This window comes from Cibotium barometz, chromosome 55, assembly GCF_041138505.1.
Source record: "Cibotium barometz isolate CiBa-2024 chromosome 55, ASM4113850v1, whole genome shotgun sequence".
In the NCBI taxonomy this organism is placed as follows: Eukaryota; Viridiplantae; Streptophyta; class Polypodiopsida; order Cyatheales; family Cibotiaceae; genus Cibotium; species Cibotium barometz.
Window position 1 is genome coordinate 30,391,225 of NC_141100.1, and position 16,855 is coordinate 30,408,079.

Below are 16,855 nucleotides of genomic sequence, written 5' to 3' on the forward strand. Positions count from 1 at the left end.
TTTCTATAACTTTGAGAAATTGAATGATCAAACAACGGATGGTTTTCTTGACACCATTGAGGGGTACAATGGAAGTTGATAATCACACAAATGGGTGGTGTTTTATAACACCACCCATTGAGGGGTACAATCGATTTTAATACAAGTTGATAATCACACAAATGGGTGGTGTTTATAACACCTTTTAATATATGTTCTCCCAGGGTTTTACAATGCTTTCCTCCAACAATAAAATCAATGAAAGACCTTTTTTCAAAATATGTACTATAAACTATGTAGAATTTGAGAAATGTAAATGTAAGAACACATTACCAAATAAGTCATTTGATTTGCAAGTCTCCATTGCTAAGCAAGCCTTCTGCGAATTTGAGATTAGATGAATTTCATTAAATTTGGGTGAAATTCTACAACTTTTGGAGATTGAATGATCAAACAACGGATCGTTTTCTTCACACCATTTAGGGGTACAATGGATTTGAATACAAGTTGATAATCAAACAAATAGGTGGTGTTTATATTTGTGTTTATAAACACCATTTAATATATGTTCTCTCCCAGGGGTTTACAATGCTTTCCTGCACCAACAATAAAATCAATGAAAGACCTTTTTTGTCAAAATGTGTATAAGAATTATGTAGAATTTGAGAAATGTAAACGTAAGAACAAATTACTAGATAAGTCATTCAATTTGCATGTCTCCATTGCTAAAAGCAAGCCTTCTTGTGCTTTTGGATGCACATTCTGCAGAATCGTAACCCTCTTAGTATTTGTGACTTTTGACATCCATGACCATACAACTGTATCAACACATTTCCAAACTTGGGGATCCTTCTTATTCTCTACCCAAAACTTTCTCCAACAATCCTCATAGACTTCTCCATCACTTAGTCCCTTTTTCTTAGCACAAGGTGCCCAATATTGAATTAGTATCTTATTGAAATTAGGTGATGTTGCATCTATCTCAATTTTTGATTGGGCAACACCAAACCATATAGGATAAATTGGATCAGATGGCCTCACCAAGACAAAGTTTCCTTTCTTAACATCTATCATTGGGCTAAACTCTTCCCTTGTCTTACCACTTTTAAAGGACCGCAATAGTGATTGTTCCATTCCTCATAGCCTATGAACTCATTATTATGCCTATCAAAGTTATCCACATGATCTAGAAATTATGTCTTTTGCCAAAAATCTAAGTACACACTTGTCTCTAATAAAATTGGATGCTCAAGTTCCTCTAGCACATTTTTCCAGTAATCTATGTCTAGTCTAATATAGGTTTCATATGATGTTATCTCACCCCTTCTATCTGCACACCTCTCCCAAAACCTAATAAAGTCCTTTATACCTGCCACCATTGGTAGCATGTCTGGAAACCCTATTGGAAGAAGTGGCCATCCATCAGAATTTTTCTTCCACAACTCAATGCCTCCTTCTCTAGGCATCCAGTCAGGTAAATTGGGATGCACTTTGTATTGCATCCTCAGTTTTTCTTCAAGCATGAATAACCAAAATTGCAATGGTTTAGAATGACCCACAAGCATATCTTGCCCATCATTAAGCAATGAGACTCTTGAAGTTGGGGATCCTTTCAGAAGAAATGGTGTTGGTTTGGATTCGGACAAGCATCTCAATGTATCCATTAGATGTGGAAATGTGAATGTTTGACCCACTCTCAATTTCTCAAATAACCTGCTAAACATTGTATCAATGTCCTCATGTGTGTGCCCTACCACATCAAGAAGCCTAAGTGAATTGTCTTGAAGACACATCTTGCAACAAGTAGAGAAAGGTATGCAAATAAGTACCGATGTTTCTTCTCTGATGCACAATTATCTAGTTGTAGTAGCAAGTTATCTGGCAATTTACGAAATGAGGAGGCAGTGCTTGTTATAGTATCTATATTAGAAGTCGTGGAATTTATATCCCGTGAGTTTGCATTAGTGACACTTTCTTGTAATAAACCTATAGACCCACCACTTTGGAGAGGTTCCTTTACCTTCTGAAGCGCATAATGACAATCCAAGGCACTTGTTGAGTTTAGAGCATTTAGTAATGGAACATTGTTGCTTTCTTGGACCCCATTAGTAGCTAGGTCCCCAATTGCATGCATGTCCATCCTCTCCAAGTTGCACAAACACAATGCAAGGGATCCAACTATGAGATTTGGATCTGAGGGCCACAAACCATTTACAGTGAAGTGTCCACAATGACCATGCCCATGAGTAATCATTCCAATTAGAGATAATTGGAATTTCCAAGCAGAATCAGTATCCTTTGACTTCACCCGAATCCTTGGGATTGTTATTTTCTGTTGTTCCATCTTGTTCATGAATTATGCATAATTATTTAGTAGGATCCATATTAGAGTACCTGCGCCATGTATAATTAAAAGGTTCCTACAACTTTGTTGCTATATCATATGCTTATTTCTTTCTTCCATCAATATATTACACTCCTCTCGAAACTTGAATGTAAGGGAGAATGGTTGTCGTTCTCCCCTTCAAGGTGATGGGAGGACTTGAGAATGGCAGCCACTACCATTCTTTCTTGAAAGTAAGGGGGAATGGCAGTGGTGCCATTCTACCCCTCAAGATGATGGGATGTGAGGCCTTGAGAATGGCAGTGGTGCCATTCTCCCCTTTTAAGTGATGGAAGGCTGGCTTGATTCTTTTGGAGAGAAGTGAAGCCCACAAAGTAAGGTTTGGCCACCAAGTTGGGGAGGGTAATCTCCAAGAGAGGATGGAGAATTGAGAAGCTCCAAAGCTCCCAAAAGTAGAGGCAAAATAGAGGGATAGTAGAATTACACTAAAATGAAGATAATACTGGAATCATGTAATTACTCAAAGATGGAAATACAAAGGAATGAGGGTTCATTTATAAGTGAGGGAGACCACTAACCAAGTCTGAGTTCTAGAGGCTTCCAGCTTCAGTTTGATCCAGTTTGGACAAGATTTGGACCAGTTTGGCTCCCTTTTTGATCCAGTTTGCATGAGGAGAGAGAAGAGATAAAAATTATCATTTGCTTGAGTTAAAAATACCAAGTAATGATGAGAAAAAGGCACCTAATTCATGGGGACTCTCCCTCCTTACTGAGGTGTCAAAAATTCATAATTTTACTAAAATATCCTAATTTTTAATTAATAATTTATCCCAGTCCTTGGTCCACTCTTCATCTTATGTGAGCATTTACTCATTTTTGGGAAATTTTCTTTTGTTCTTTGTATTTTTCTCATCCCAACACTTGGATTAATCCTATTGGCTCTTTAGAACCTTATTTGGATCTTAGTTAAAAAAATTTAAAAATGTGGACCCTTAGGCTAAGGTCTCTAATACACATATTGAGCTAATTTCTAATGCACATAGGAAAATTCTTTTTGAACTTCTGTTTCAGGGGAATTCATCTTAGATATTAGGAGAAACTTTGTATCTAGAAATATCTCAAAATTGAATCACCTCTCTCTAGAACATTTTCTCGCTCTAAGCCAAAAACAAGGGACAACAATATTTTCTTGCATTCAGAATTAGGGGATGATTATAGAGACTGAAGGGGAGGTTCTTACACCTTTACATCTCAAAAGATGGGGGGGAGGAATCTTACAATGGGAGTGGTTCCATTCTATCCCTCTCAAGATGATGGGATGTGAGGCGTTGAGAATGGCAGTGGTGCCATTCTCCCCTTTTAGGTGATGGAAGGTGCAGAGAATGGCACTGGTGCCATTCTCCCCTTCAATCAAGTTGATGGGAGGATTTCGGAATGACATCACTCCCATTCTTCCTTGAACGTAAGGGAAAATGGGCCATCCAGTCTTGAATGTAAGGGGAACGACGTGGTGACATTCTCCCCTTCAAGGTGATGGGAGACATTGAGAATGGCACCACTGCCATTCTTCCTTTAATGTAGGGTTGAATGGAATTGGTGCCATTCTCCCCTTCAAGGTGAGTGATGGGAGGCCTTGATAATGGCAACACTGCCATTCTTCATTGAATGTAAGGGAGAATGGCAATGGTATAAGGATGCCATTATCTTGCAGATTTTTTCACAATATGCAAAATCTTGCATGTGGTTACAAGCTCTTGACTTTGAGACCGCATGGGTATGGATGTCAATACCCATGGACTAGGTCTGCAATCCTAAATCCATAATTCTTAACCCATTAGAAACCTGACTACTCTTGTCCATGCACCACATCTATGGCTATATGTATTGTATTCATTTGGGCACATACACTCGTAGAGGAGTATATTGAATCTAGGCAGGTCTTCAACAGCCTACAGGTTTTTGACCACCACTTTCAAAAGCAAGAAAGTGGGAAAAGGGCCATTGGAACTCGCCCCCGAAAGGGGGATATTATTATTTCTTAATCAACAGTTCCAGTCTTGAGTGGAAGGGTATAGTGTAGTTCATAGGCAAACTTGAACATTGCATTGCATGACAAAAGTCTAAAATTATCCTTCCAATATAGGTGGGGTGGCAAGACATGCACTTCCAAATCCTTGCCTAACCCCCCTCTTACCAATGCATCAGTTGGTTGATTAAGACCCCTCTTAACATGTTGGATCTGCACCTCCTCGAATCTCTACAACAATCCCATTCCTTAAATGTAAGGGAGAATGGCAGTGGTGCCATTCTCCCCATGAAGTGATGTGAGGCCTTTAGAATGGCACCACCATCTTACTTGCTAGAATGTAAGGGAGAATGACAGTGGTGCCATTCCCCCCTTGAAGGTGATGGGAGGCCTTGTGAATGGCACCACTGCCATTCTTCCTTATCCGAAAGGGGAAGAATGATGGTGGTGCCATTCTCCCCTTCAATCAAGGTGATGGAAGGCCTTGAGAATGGTAGGCAGTGCCATTCTTCCTTGAATATAAGGTGGAATGGCAGTGGTGCCATTCTATCCCTCAAGATGATGGGATGTGAGACCTTTAGAATGGCAGTGGTGCCATTCTCCCCTTTCAAGTGATGGAAGGCCCAAAGAACGACACCACTGCCATCCTTCCTGGAATGTAAGGGGAATGGCAGCACTGCCATCCAGCCTTGAATGTAAGGGGGAATGGCAGTGTCACCATTCTCAAGGCCTCTCCCATCTCACTGAGAATGGCACCATTGCCAATCTTCCTTTTAATGTAAAAGGTTGAATGACACCATTGCCATTCTTCCTTTTAATGTAAGGCTGAGAGGTAGTGGTGCCATTCTCCCCTTCAAGGTGATGGGATGGGAGACCTCGAGAATGTCACCACCACTACCATTCCTTGAAAGTAAGGAAGAATGGTAGTGGTGCCAATCTCCCCATGAAGTGATGGGAGGCCTTGATAATGGCACCACTGCCATTATTCCTAAAATGCAAGGGAGAATAGCACCGCTGCCATTCTTCTTGGAATGTAAGGGGATAATGGCAGTGGTGCCATTCCCCCCCTTGAAAATGATGGGAGGCCTGAGAATATCATATATAAAGATCTCATATTCAATCTTCGTCATATTTCAATGTTTTTTTAGTTTATAAGTGTTACAATGATATTATTTTTAGGTTTTTAATTTTTTGGGAGAAAATCCATAGAGGTTTCTTATGTGGATGGTGTCTCAGATCCTAAAGGGTGGTACCTTGATAATTACAACAGTGCTCTCCAAAAACGCCACCGTATTCACTTATTTGTGTATCAACATGGTGAGTATAGTGATGTGGGGGAAGTCAGTCCACTAAACGAAGGTGATGTTGTAGGAAAATCGGATATACATTGCATAAATGTGTATGCACTAGGAGAAACAGTATACCAGTTAGACACTTCATGCTATGAAGATGCGAGGAGATGAACTTCTCCAAGGAAGATAGCATGACAAGTAGAAGCTAGTGTACATCAGATACATACAACATTGATCAACTTCTCAAAAAATTTGAGACTGTAGTCAAGGGCAATAAATAAAAGAAGATACCAAAGAAGAATAAGAAGGATGGGGAGAAAGGTGGGGATGCTAGTTGGGACAAAGGTATGAAGGCAGGTGATGAGGAAAGTCAACAAAGCTCCAAAAAATCAAAATCAAGGATACCAATTGTAGTGAAGAATCACTGATGAAAAACTTGAAAACTAAGATATAGAAAATCACCATGGAATCTTGCATGTATTAAAAAGATAATCTCATACAAAGCCATGCTGCCTAAGTGAGTTAACCTCTCACCACCCAAGAGGATGGAAATAGCCTTCCACAAGCCCAAAGTAAGAAAGCCTAAGACTCCAGATTTTTCAAACGATAAAATGTTAAAAGATACAATAATGGCCCATGAGTCCCCTTTTATACTTGAGTCCATGACCATGATCCCTAAATCTAACTAATGAAGTTGCTACAATAATGGCCCATGAGTCCCCTTTTATACTTGAGTCCATGACCATGATCCCTAAATCTAACTAATGAAGTTGCTACTTCATTGCATATGTATAGAGAGTATGAGGGAGATCTTATTCCCATCTAGCCTAAGTTGTATTCCATCCTTGTGTTTTTTCTTAAATTAGCTAGTTGAGTGAGTTTATCTCCTCCTCGTTCTCTCAAGATTTAAGCTTAGAATGTGATGTAAGGACAAGTGGAGATTCAACACAAGAAGGAGGGGCAAGAAAAGAGAAAAAATATACAAGGGTGGAAGAAGCAGGATCATCGCATGCCATGGTTGTGTATCAACCGTAATGGCATGAAGTGGATTTTAAAGCAATCCAGAAGTTGGAAAAGAAGGATGCAAGCATGACAGGATTAATGGAGTATGGTCAATACTTTCCATTTGGCCTCGATTCACAAGGTGATGATTCCTATATTTAATTGTTTCCAGGCTCCTAGTCAATATGTATAAAGGACTTTGATAGTAAATTACGTAAATGAACTTGTCCAAAGCTTTGCAAAATGATGTCAAAAACACCGGACACCTATGCATACCTCATGCCTTTCCATGAGGGATCGAAAACTCCTATGCTTAAGCATGAGCTAAAGAAGGAAAAACTAAAGGAAAACAAATATTGGATTTTTGCTGGGCAACATTCTATATATTCTACAAAAGGATTCTTGAAGAATTGTGGAGGGGAATATTGGAATTAGGGTTGTAGGAAAGCACACAAAGCTTGGAGAAAAAGAAGCAAGAATGCACACAACACAAAGTATTAGATTGTGTCAATGTACAAAAGATTAGTTAGCCCTAGAAGGATGGGCGTATATACAAGCCGGGGGAAAAACCTCCTAAAGAGGAAAAAAGTGCCCCGGCGGTCCTAAGTGTGTTCACACACATCACTGCCTATATATATATGGCAACAAATCCCCCCTCAGAGTGATGGTGTGAACGAGAGCTGGCACTCATGTATAGGGGAGTGCCATGCCCGAAGTAGATCAGTCCACAAAGGGGAGCAAGCCCAAAGCTTTGCGAAAAGCTTCGAACTTCTCACTTATGGTTTAAAGCAAGCTCCACGAGCTTGGTATGAAAAGATACATGCATATTTGACTGCACATGGTTTTCAGAATAGTCCAACAGAAAGCACTTTGTATGTTAAACATGTGGATGATGTACATCTAATCATTGCTCTCTATGTCGATGACATGCTGCTCACAGGACCAAATGAGAGTCATATTGCTGATTTTAAGGCTGATTTGAATGCTTCTTTTGAGATGTTAGATTTGGGGCATTTGCATCATTATTTGGGGATACAATTTAAGCAGTGTGATGGAGGTATTGCTTTGTGTCAGACAAAGTATATTGAGACATTGTTGTGGAGATTTGGCCTTGAAGACTGCAAGCCTATTGCTGATTTATAGGATGTAATTTCTGAGGATAGGGCTGAAAATGAGCAGGCTAGAGGTATGCCTAAATGGCTGGTGCAAACCTTGCGTGATAGTAAAATTGATGCACCTATATCTAGTCGTACTCGTTCAGGTTTTCAGCATGCCTCTTATGCATCAGATTGTTATGCTTTGGCTGTGTCTAGTATGTGTGAAGAGGAAGAACCTCTTTCATTTGATGAGGCACAAAAATAAAAAAATTGGTTGGCTGCAATGCAAAGTGAATATGATGCTATAATGAAGAATGGTACATGGTCTTTGTGTGATTTGCCTATTAGTAAAAAGGCCATTGGATGTAAGTGGGTTTTTAAGTTGAAACGAAAGCCAGATGGCAGTGTTGATCGCTATAAAGCTAGACTTGTTGCAAAGGGTTATGCTCAAGAAAAGGGCATTGATTTTGATGAGACCTTTGCTCCCACTTGTCGTATGACTACCATTCGTAGCATTTGTGCATTGGCAACTCATAATGGTTGGAATGTACATCAGTTGGACATAAAGACTACGTTCTTGAATGGAGATTTGCATGAGGAGGTGAAGTGGCCGTAGTAGGTTGCTTCTTGCTCAACCAAGATATGCATGAGCTACCGAGCATGAAACAAAAACCACTTGTGGACACTCTTGTGTCATAGCAACGAGCCCAATCTGAGTCTGAAAAAGCATGTATATCTGGTGGCAACGATCCTCCCTTGGGATAAAACAACCCAAGATGTATGGTGCCACTCAAGTAGCGAAAGATGCGTCTAACTGCCTTCCAATGCTGAGACCCTGGGCTATGCATAAACGTGCTCACCTGTGAGACTGCAAACTGAATGTTCAGCCTCGTAATGCATACATAAATGAGGCAACCAACAGCTGTCTGATAGAGTGTGACATCAAAGTGATCTCCAGCCAGAAATAGGATGATCTATGATGTCCTTTGAAATCTGCATAGGCTGAATATTTGCCTCATTAGGACTTACATTTGAATTCCCACCTGTAAACAAAGGCAACAATGTATCAAATACATCCCGTGAGCTCACACCTGTCTCTTTGGTACATGATAACAGAGGCTGCACTGCAAATTCCACAAAAACAACATCTCGACTAATCAAGATACGCTTTGACTGCGGATGATACAATCTGTAACCCTTGCTCTCAGCACTGTAACCAACAAAAATGCATTTGACAGCCTTATCATCCAATTTTCTGCGTTGTTGCACATGCACTAAAGCATAGGCCAAGCAACCAAAGACACGCAAGTGACCAATAGAAGGCTTCCTGCCATGCCAAGCTTCGTATGGAGTAATAGACTGCAAGGCCTTAGTGGGACATCTGTTGAGTACATATGCAGCACACATGACAGCCTCAAGCCAAAACGCATGTGGCAAAGCTTGGCTCTTGACCATACATCATGCCATCTCCATAAGTGACCTGTTTTTCCTCTCAGCAACACCATTTTGCTGAGGGGTATACGGCACTGTACATTGGTGTTTTATCCCACGACTAGCCAGAAATGCATCAAACTCTTTAGACAAGTACTCCCCCCCTCGATCAGAACAGAGGGTGCCCACAATACAATTGGATACATTTTCAACCATAAGAAAAAACTGTTTGAAGCACAAAAACACTTCGGACTTTGCCTTCAGTGGATATACCCATGCATGCCTTGAGTAATCATCAATGAAAGTCACGAAGTACAAGTGTTTACCAAATGATGGAGTTTGCATAGGCCCACTATGTACAAGTTGCAATTTGCGAGTGGCCCGCACAGAACCATCCTTTGGAAACGCAGAACGCTGCATTTTGCCCAAAATACAGCCTTCACAAACATGTTTCAATGGTGCCTCAAGAGGGGGCAATGAAGCAACCATATCAAATTTTTGCAAATGCAGCAAACTAGCAAAGTTCAGATGACCAAAACGAGCATGCCATAGTTTTGCATCTGAAACTGCCTTTTCATCAGAAACTGCATTTGCTGAATCTTCCACACACTTGTCATAAGAATTGAGCCTATAAAGCCCACAAAACAAGGTGCCAGATGCAATAATCGTATCACCAGAAGTCAAATCATGAACAGTACATCTATCATCCATAAATTTGCCTACAAGTCCAAGTCTAGCAAGCGCAGAGACAGACAATAGATTCTTCTTTATCCCTGGCACATACAAAGCATCTGAAAGTATGAAAGCGCTGCCATTTGCAGCAGTAAGCATAATTTTACTAACGCCCTTCACTGGGTAAGAAGCATTATTGGCACATGTGACAGTATTCCCATTAGAGACAGCCTCAAGACTAGTGAACATATCACGATGCGAGGTAATGTGCTTTGTAGCACCACTGTCAAAATACCATACATTAGAGTCAACAGAAACTGCTAAACATGCATCATGTACAGATGGGTCATACTGGCAATACACGCTAAATGCCCATTCTGTATCCTGCACAACATTTGCAAAATCTGCATTTGTAGAAGCATCCGCTATTGTGGCTGCATTTGACTCTTTCTTCTTTGCCTCTTTAGCCTTTAGCTTAGGGCAATTCTTAATGACATGATCATTTGCCTTACAATAGTTGCACCTGGTCTTTTTCTTGCCTTTATCAAGAGCCTTCTCAGACTTATTGTTGCTACCTGTGGAAGGAGAAGAAGTTGCAGACCTACTAATAGGAGAAGAAACAGTGGAAGGGGCTACCTTACCACTTCTTCTCTGCTCTGCTGGGCAGCAATAAATGCTTGGTCAACTGCACGCTGCCTGGCCCTGTTTTGCCTGGACTGCGCTTCTTGCAAGAGCTTGTTGACTAAAGTATCATACTTGACAGCATCAGGTCTGTCCTCAACTAGAAGTCTCCACGTGGAAGCAAAAGTCTGCTGAGACATATCAGGTAAAGCATCAAGAACAGTCTGCACAAGAGAATGATCAGGAATAATCTCACCTACAAAAATCAACTGTTCTTTGAGATCTTTAATCTCAGAAAGAAAAACATTCATGTCATCATCTTCCTGCATAATCTTAAATTCTATCTCTTTACGCAGGTAAGAGATTTTTACCTCCTTACGACCTGCATACAAACCAGCTAGAATATCCCAAGCCTGTTTTGCTGTTTTAGCTGAACGAACATGTGGGGTGATGTTACGTTTGACAAAAAGTGCAATCAAGGCATGAGCCTGTGCATCTTTACCATCCCAACAACGAGCTTGTTTAGCAGTGGGTAAAACAGCAGCAACAGTAGAGCTGCTAGAACCTGCAACATCCTCAACAGATCTTACATCCACAGAACCTGGACGTACATCCATACCCTGCACAATGTTCCACACTCCTTTTGCAACCAAAACATGCTAAATCATGTATGCCCAAAGTGGGTAGTTGCTGTCTCCATCCAATTTGTCATCAGCAGATAACATGCGAAATACATCATTGTTGCTGTTATCAGCCATGGGCCACTGACTGAAACTGATGCAAAAGCTACCTATAATGAAGCAAAGACTGAACAGAAAACAACTCGTGCTATGTAGCACGGTCCACAATAGAGTACGTATGCCTGTTTTGCAGAAAATTGCACTGTCAAAATTTCTGCAGAAAATGACGAAAACACCTATGCAGAAAATGACGAAAACACCTGTGCAGAACTTGCAATGCAAAAACAAAGCCCGAAACGACCTCAGATGCGATTTCTAAGAATGCTTAGCCCTATGGGTTTATTTGCAGAGTATAGGGGCCTATAAGCGCTCGTGAAAGCTCACCTCAATCGGAGAACGTGAGTCGGAGGATGCTGGCGGCGTAGCCCTGGGAGCCAATGCCTGCTCTGATACCAATTGTTGGAATTAGGGTTGCAGGAAAGCACACAAAGCTTGGAGAAGAAGAAGCAAGAATGCACACAACACAAAGTATTAGATTGTGTCAATGTACAAAAGATTAGTTAGCCCTAGAAGGATGGGCGTATATACAAGCCGGGGGAAAAAACCTCCTAAAGAGGAAAAAAGTGCCCCGACGGTCCTAAGTGTGTTCACACACATCACTGCCTATCTATATATGGCAACAGGGAACAATGGGCTAAGTGAAGGGCATTCTATACAAGAAGAAAGGCTTGTGTTGTGGTGGATGCTCTTGTGGAGGCAAGCTATAAGATATCAGTTATGGCCAACATAGAATCACAAACTATCGTGAAGAATCAAGACTATATCGACATCTTATAGCATCTTCAAGCATAGTGGATGGCATTTGGAGGGCCACCACAAGGCTTAGTAAAAGGTCACAAAGATCGACTAAATTGGGATGTAAGTAAAAACCTTTCTATATAAATATTTTGATATCTTTTCTTTTTTATAAAGTGATCTCCTCTCCTTGCTACTAAAGGAGAATGGCACCACTCCCTTTCCCACATTGGTTGGATAGGAAAATGGCACACTTCCATTCTCTCTTAGTTAGAATGGCATTCTCCCTTGGTAAGAATGGTATGAGGAGAGAATGGCAGTGGTGCCATCCTCTCATCAAAAGAATGTTTTGATGAGAGGATGGCACCACTGCCATTCTCTCCTCATACCATTCTTACCAAGGGAGAATGTCATTCTAAGAATGGAAGTGGTGCCATTATCCTATACAACCAATGTGTAGGCAAGGGGATTGGCAATGGTGCCATTCTCCCCTAAAATCATTCTTACTAAGTGAGAATGACAATGGTGCATGCCTCTCCCCTAAAATCATTCTTACTAAGTGAGAATGACAGTGGTGCATGCCTCTCCCCTCATGTCATTTTTACCAAGAGAGAATTGGATTCTTACTAAAGGAAGAATGTCAAAGAGAATGGCACCACTGCCATTCTCTCTTAGTAAAAGGATACCATTATCCCTTGGTGGGAGGATGACAGTGGTGTCATTCCTTCTTGGTATGAAAGGTTTAAGGAGAGAATGGCACCACTTCCATTCTACCTTCCAACCAATGTAATGTGGAAGAGTGGCACCACTGTCATTCTCTCTTAGTAAGGATGCCATTGTCCCTTGGTAAGATTGGTATGAGGGGAGAATGGCGGTGGTGTCATTCCTTCTTGGTAAGAATGGTTTGAGAAGAGAATGGCACCACTACGATTCTACCTTCCAAGCAATGTAATGTGGAAGAGTGGCACCACTACCATTCTTCCCCCAAACCATTACTAAGGGAATAATGACAGTGGTGCCATTCTCTTCTCAGGCCATTTGGATTCTTACGAATGGAGAATGGCAATGGTATCATTATCCTTATAACTTTTTAAGGTGTTAAGATTGCATGTATCTTATATATCTTTTGTTTTTTGCAAAATTTTATATCACTCGCTAGTGTATCCATGAGTAATGACTTTGCGGACGACCAAGGATACACACATGGTCACGTATCCTCTCGACATATATGAGAGGTGGATCAACATTTTGAAGGAAATAAAGGAGAGGAAATTTGGTGGGTGGTTTCCAACCATAACTAATATGAGGTGCCTCTATTGGGCTTGAGTGTAGAGAATGTCAGGTGCATCCAGGACAAAATCGAGAATGGAACCATTGTATTATTCAAGTCCAGACAAGATAGGAATTTTGTTGACATTACAGCAGACAGGGCAATGACGACGATGATGAAGCAAGATAAGGTCATGCAAGAAGAATTGCTAAAGGTCGAAATACTCATTGAAGGTGTCCAATCAATGGTGCGAGCTTGCAAAATATTATCAAATTGGCAAGGAACAATATGAGTGCTTGCGTGCATGTTGTGAACCTTGGTTGAAGGCCAAATTACAAGTAGGAAAGACAACCCTCGAGTTCCCTCCTACAGCTGTGTGAAATATACAGAATGGATCATTAATGCAAGAGAAGGTATCTCTCCCTCCAAATCTTGTTTTCTATGAAAGGTTTGCATGGTAAATATGGAGATGGAGGGTCAAGTGTTTCTTGGATATGCATGTTTGACACATCCATGAATCTAGCCAATGATGTGGAATGGAATGAGGATAGGTTTGGAATGCTAATCAAGGGATTGATGGAGGCTACATTAGCCCCAAAACAAATCATTCTATTGTCTTTTATCAATTTGAGGCAGTTGATAAGTATGGAAGATGCTGTAAGTAAACATGCAAGATGGTCTAGAAGATTTGTGGGAATAATAAATCCAGACAGGGCCCCCTTCATGGGAAAGATAGAGACATTCATTTTGCTTACCTTCTCTAGCCAAGAAGAAAGCTATGCTGGATACGAGCACATGCTAGAAGCCACCCAGCCATACAATTTAATACAAGCTTTATATGGTACCAAAGATATGGAGGATGCACAAGGTCAACTAAAATATAATGTCATAGTAGGTGATTGCATCAACAACTTATGTAGAGAAGATCAACATGTTGATATCTTTAGTGGTAGGTGGGTTTTATTAAGGTCTTTCGAAAACCACAGAAAAGTGGTTTCTTTAGTGAACTATAATCATCAAGCCAAGGATATGCAAAAGAAATTGTGTGAATTTTGTATGAGAAGATCTAGAGCTTGAGGAGTGGGCTGGCATCAAGAAGGTTGATTCACCTAAGGTTGTGGTTGGCAGAACATGCAAATGAAGATTATGACCAAGAATCTCCACCAAGATACCCCTTGGAGCCTTTAATGAAAGAGCAGCTTGCTAAAGTTCCACAATTCACAAGCATTGTAGACATTGAAGGTCCTCATGAATAGTTGATTGTTTATCCTTCAGGTTGTAATTTAGAAGTATTGGATTATGTTTTGTTCGATAATACAACTTTCACTTTGGCACATTTGTATCTTTGTATAAATCTTTTAATGTTACAATAGAATACATGTGAGTCTTTGTTATGCTTAATTTGAGATAGTGGAGTAATAACAAGACTCCATTCATAAATGTCTTTTTTAAGTTGAGATATGTAAGTAAAAAATTATAAGAAATATCTAGTTTGTTTCTACTTTGTGTTCTTTTTATTTGTGTGTTGTGAAAGACATGATTATTTTATGATAGGGAAATCTATATGAATGTGATAATGTATCATCCCTCCTCATTGTCTTAGTACCACTCTTTCCTCCTACATTACCATATACTACAACTAATTTAATTTTCCAAGAAGGGGATGTAGTGGTTTGAAATTTTGGTTCAGGGGAGAATGGCACCACTACCATTCTCCCCTGAATGGCACCACTACCATTCTCCCCAATGATAATGAAACCACTTCCTTTCTCATCTCAAATGAAATATTCAATAGGAAATGGGTCCTTTAATAAGATGACATTGTGATTGGGGATAGAATGGCACCACTAGCATTCTCCTCAAAATGATAATGCACCAAACAAAATAGAGCCATGCTTCATGCTTTCATTATAATCAGAGTAGAGAGATTGGCGGATCTACAGTCATTGGAAAGTTTAATGATTAAAATTGAGGATGGAGCCATTTCCATTCTTCCTCGATTTTATACAAGAGGGAGAATAGCAATGGTGCAATTTTCCTATCAATTTTTTATTTTTGGAGGGAGGAGGGGGAGAATGGTAGCATTGCCATTCTCCGTGCTGCCATTCTCCTTATAATTTTCTTATCTCAAACCAAAATTTTCAAGGAGATAATGACACAATGCCATTTTGCCCTAAGTAATTGGGCTACCATCTCCCTGAATGGGATGAGTGGTACCAAATCCATCATTGACCCCTAAAATCAAATTTCCCAAGAGGATTGGAGAATAGCACTACTTTCATTCTCCAAAATGATCGAGGATCCTAAACACTTCCATTCTAGTGGGGAAAAGTGGTTTCCGACAAGGGAAGCATAATCAAGCAATGGCTATTGTAAAGAAGATGCTAGCAATGCTATAGCAAACAAAAACCGTTGAATGACAACATCGACAAAGATAGCATCTTCAATGAGAACAATCATCATTAGCAGAACTATAAAACCCCTAACATCTTGATGGCGGGAAAGGAAAATGCTCCCTTACAAGCTCCTTTGTAGATACGACTACCATTAGCAAACCAACACCTTGGTTAGATTGCCAAAGCAAGAAGCATAAAGTTTCTATTTTGGAGCTCAACAAAGACGGCCCCACAAGATCCAAGGAACTTCCTTGCCATGCTCTAATACCAAATCTTAGGTTCCTAAAGCTCTCAGATCCCTTTATAGGCTCATGTAGAATGTGAGATCATCATAGATTGCATTGAAGAAGAAATTACACAACTACCAAAAAGATTAATAGCTTCATGCAAGAAGAAGATACATGATTATCAAAAACATCCCTTGATGAAATAGCATGGCATGAGTAAAAAATCAACCGTTAAACCTTTATACAAATACATGGGAAACCATAATGTGAATAGAAGAATCCACACATGACCTTAGCCCAAATCCCTTAATCCTGTTGAAATATCCAAGTAAATGGGTGTGTGCAGCAACAAGCCCTTAGCAAGAGACTGTAAAAAGGAGTCTGTAATTAAGTGGGTAGTAGTGAAAAGGTGAGAAGAATCTACTGATGAGAGAATCAAGGGTAGCATGAGTGAATATAGGGGTGTGGAACGATTCTAGAAAAAGGTTCCCCCAGATATAGGGGATATGGCACAAATCAAGGAGAAATCAGTGGGATTAGATGCTTGGCATCTTGTGGATGTAAAACCTATAAATTGAGGCATTGGCCTAATGAGAATTTTCTGGTTTTTGAGTATCCATGCCTACATTAAGGCATAATTTCATCAGTTTTCCATTGCTTTCTCATATGTAGCAGGCCAAGCCTCTCCATAGCAAGAAAAATCTTGCATGTTGTAAAATTGTCTCCCTTCTCAAGAGAAATGGCCTTAACCCACGGGTTAGCCCATGGGTTTCCGACAAGGGAAGCATAATCAAGCAATGGCTATTGTAAAGAAGATGCTAGCAATGCTATAGCAAACAAAAACCGTTGAACGACAACATCGACAAAGATGGCATCTTCAATGAGAACAATCATCATTAGCAAAACTATAAAACCCCTAACATCTTGATGGCGGGAAAGGATGATGCTCCCTTACAAGCTCCTTTGTAGATCGACTACCATTAAACCTTGGTTAGATTGCCAAAGCAAGAAGCATAAAGTTTC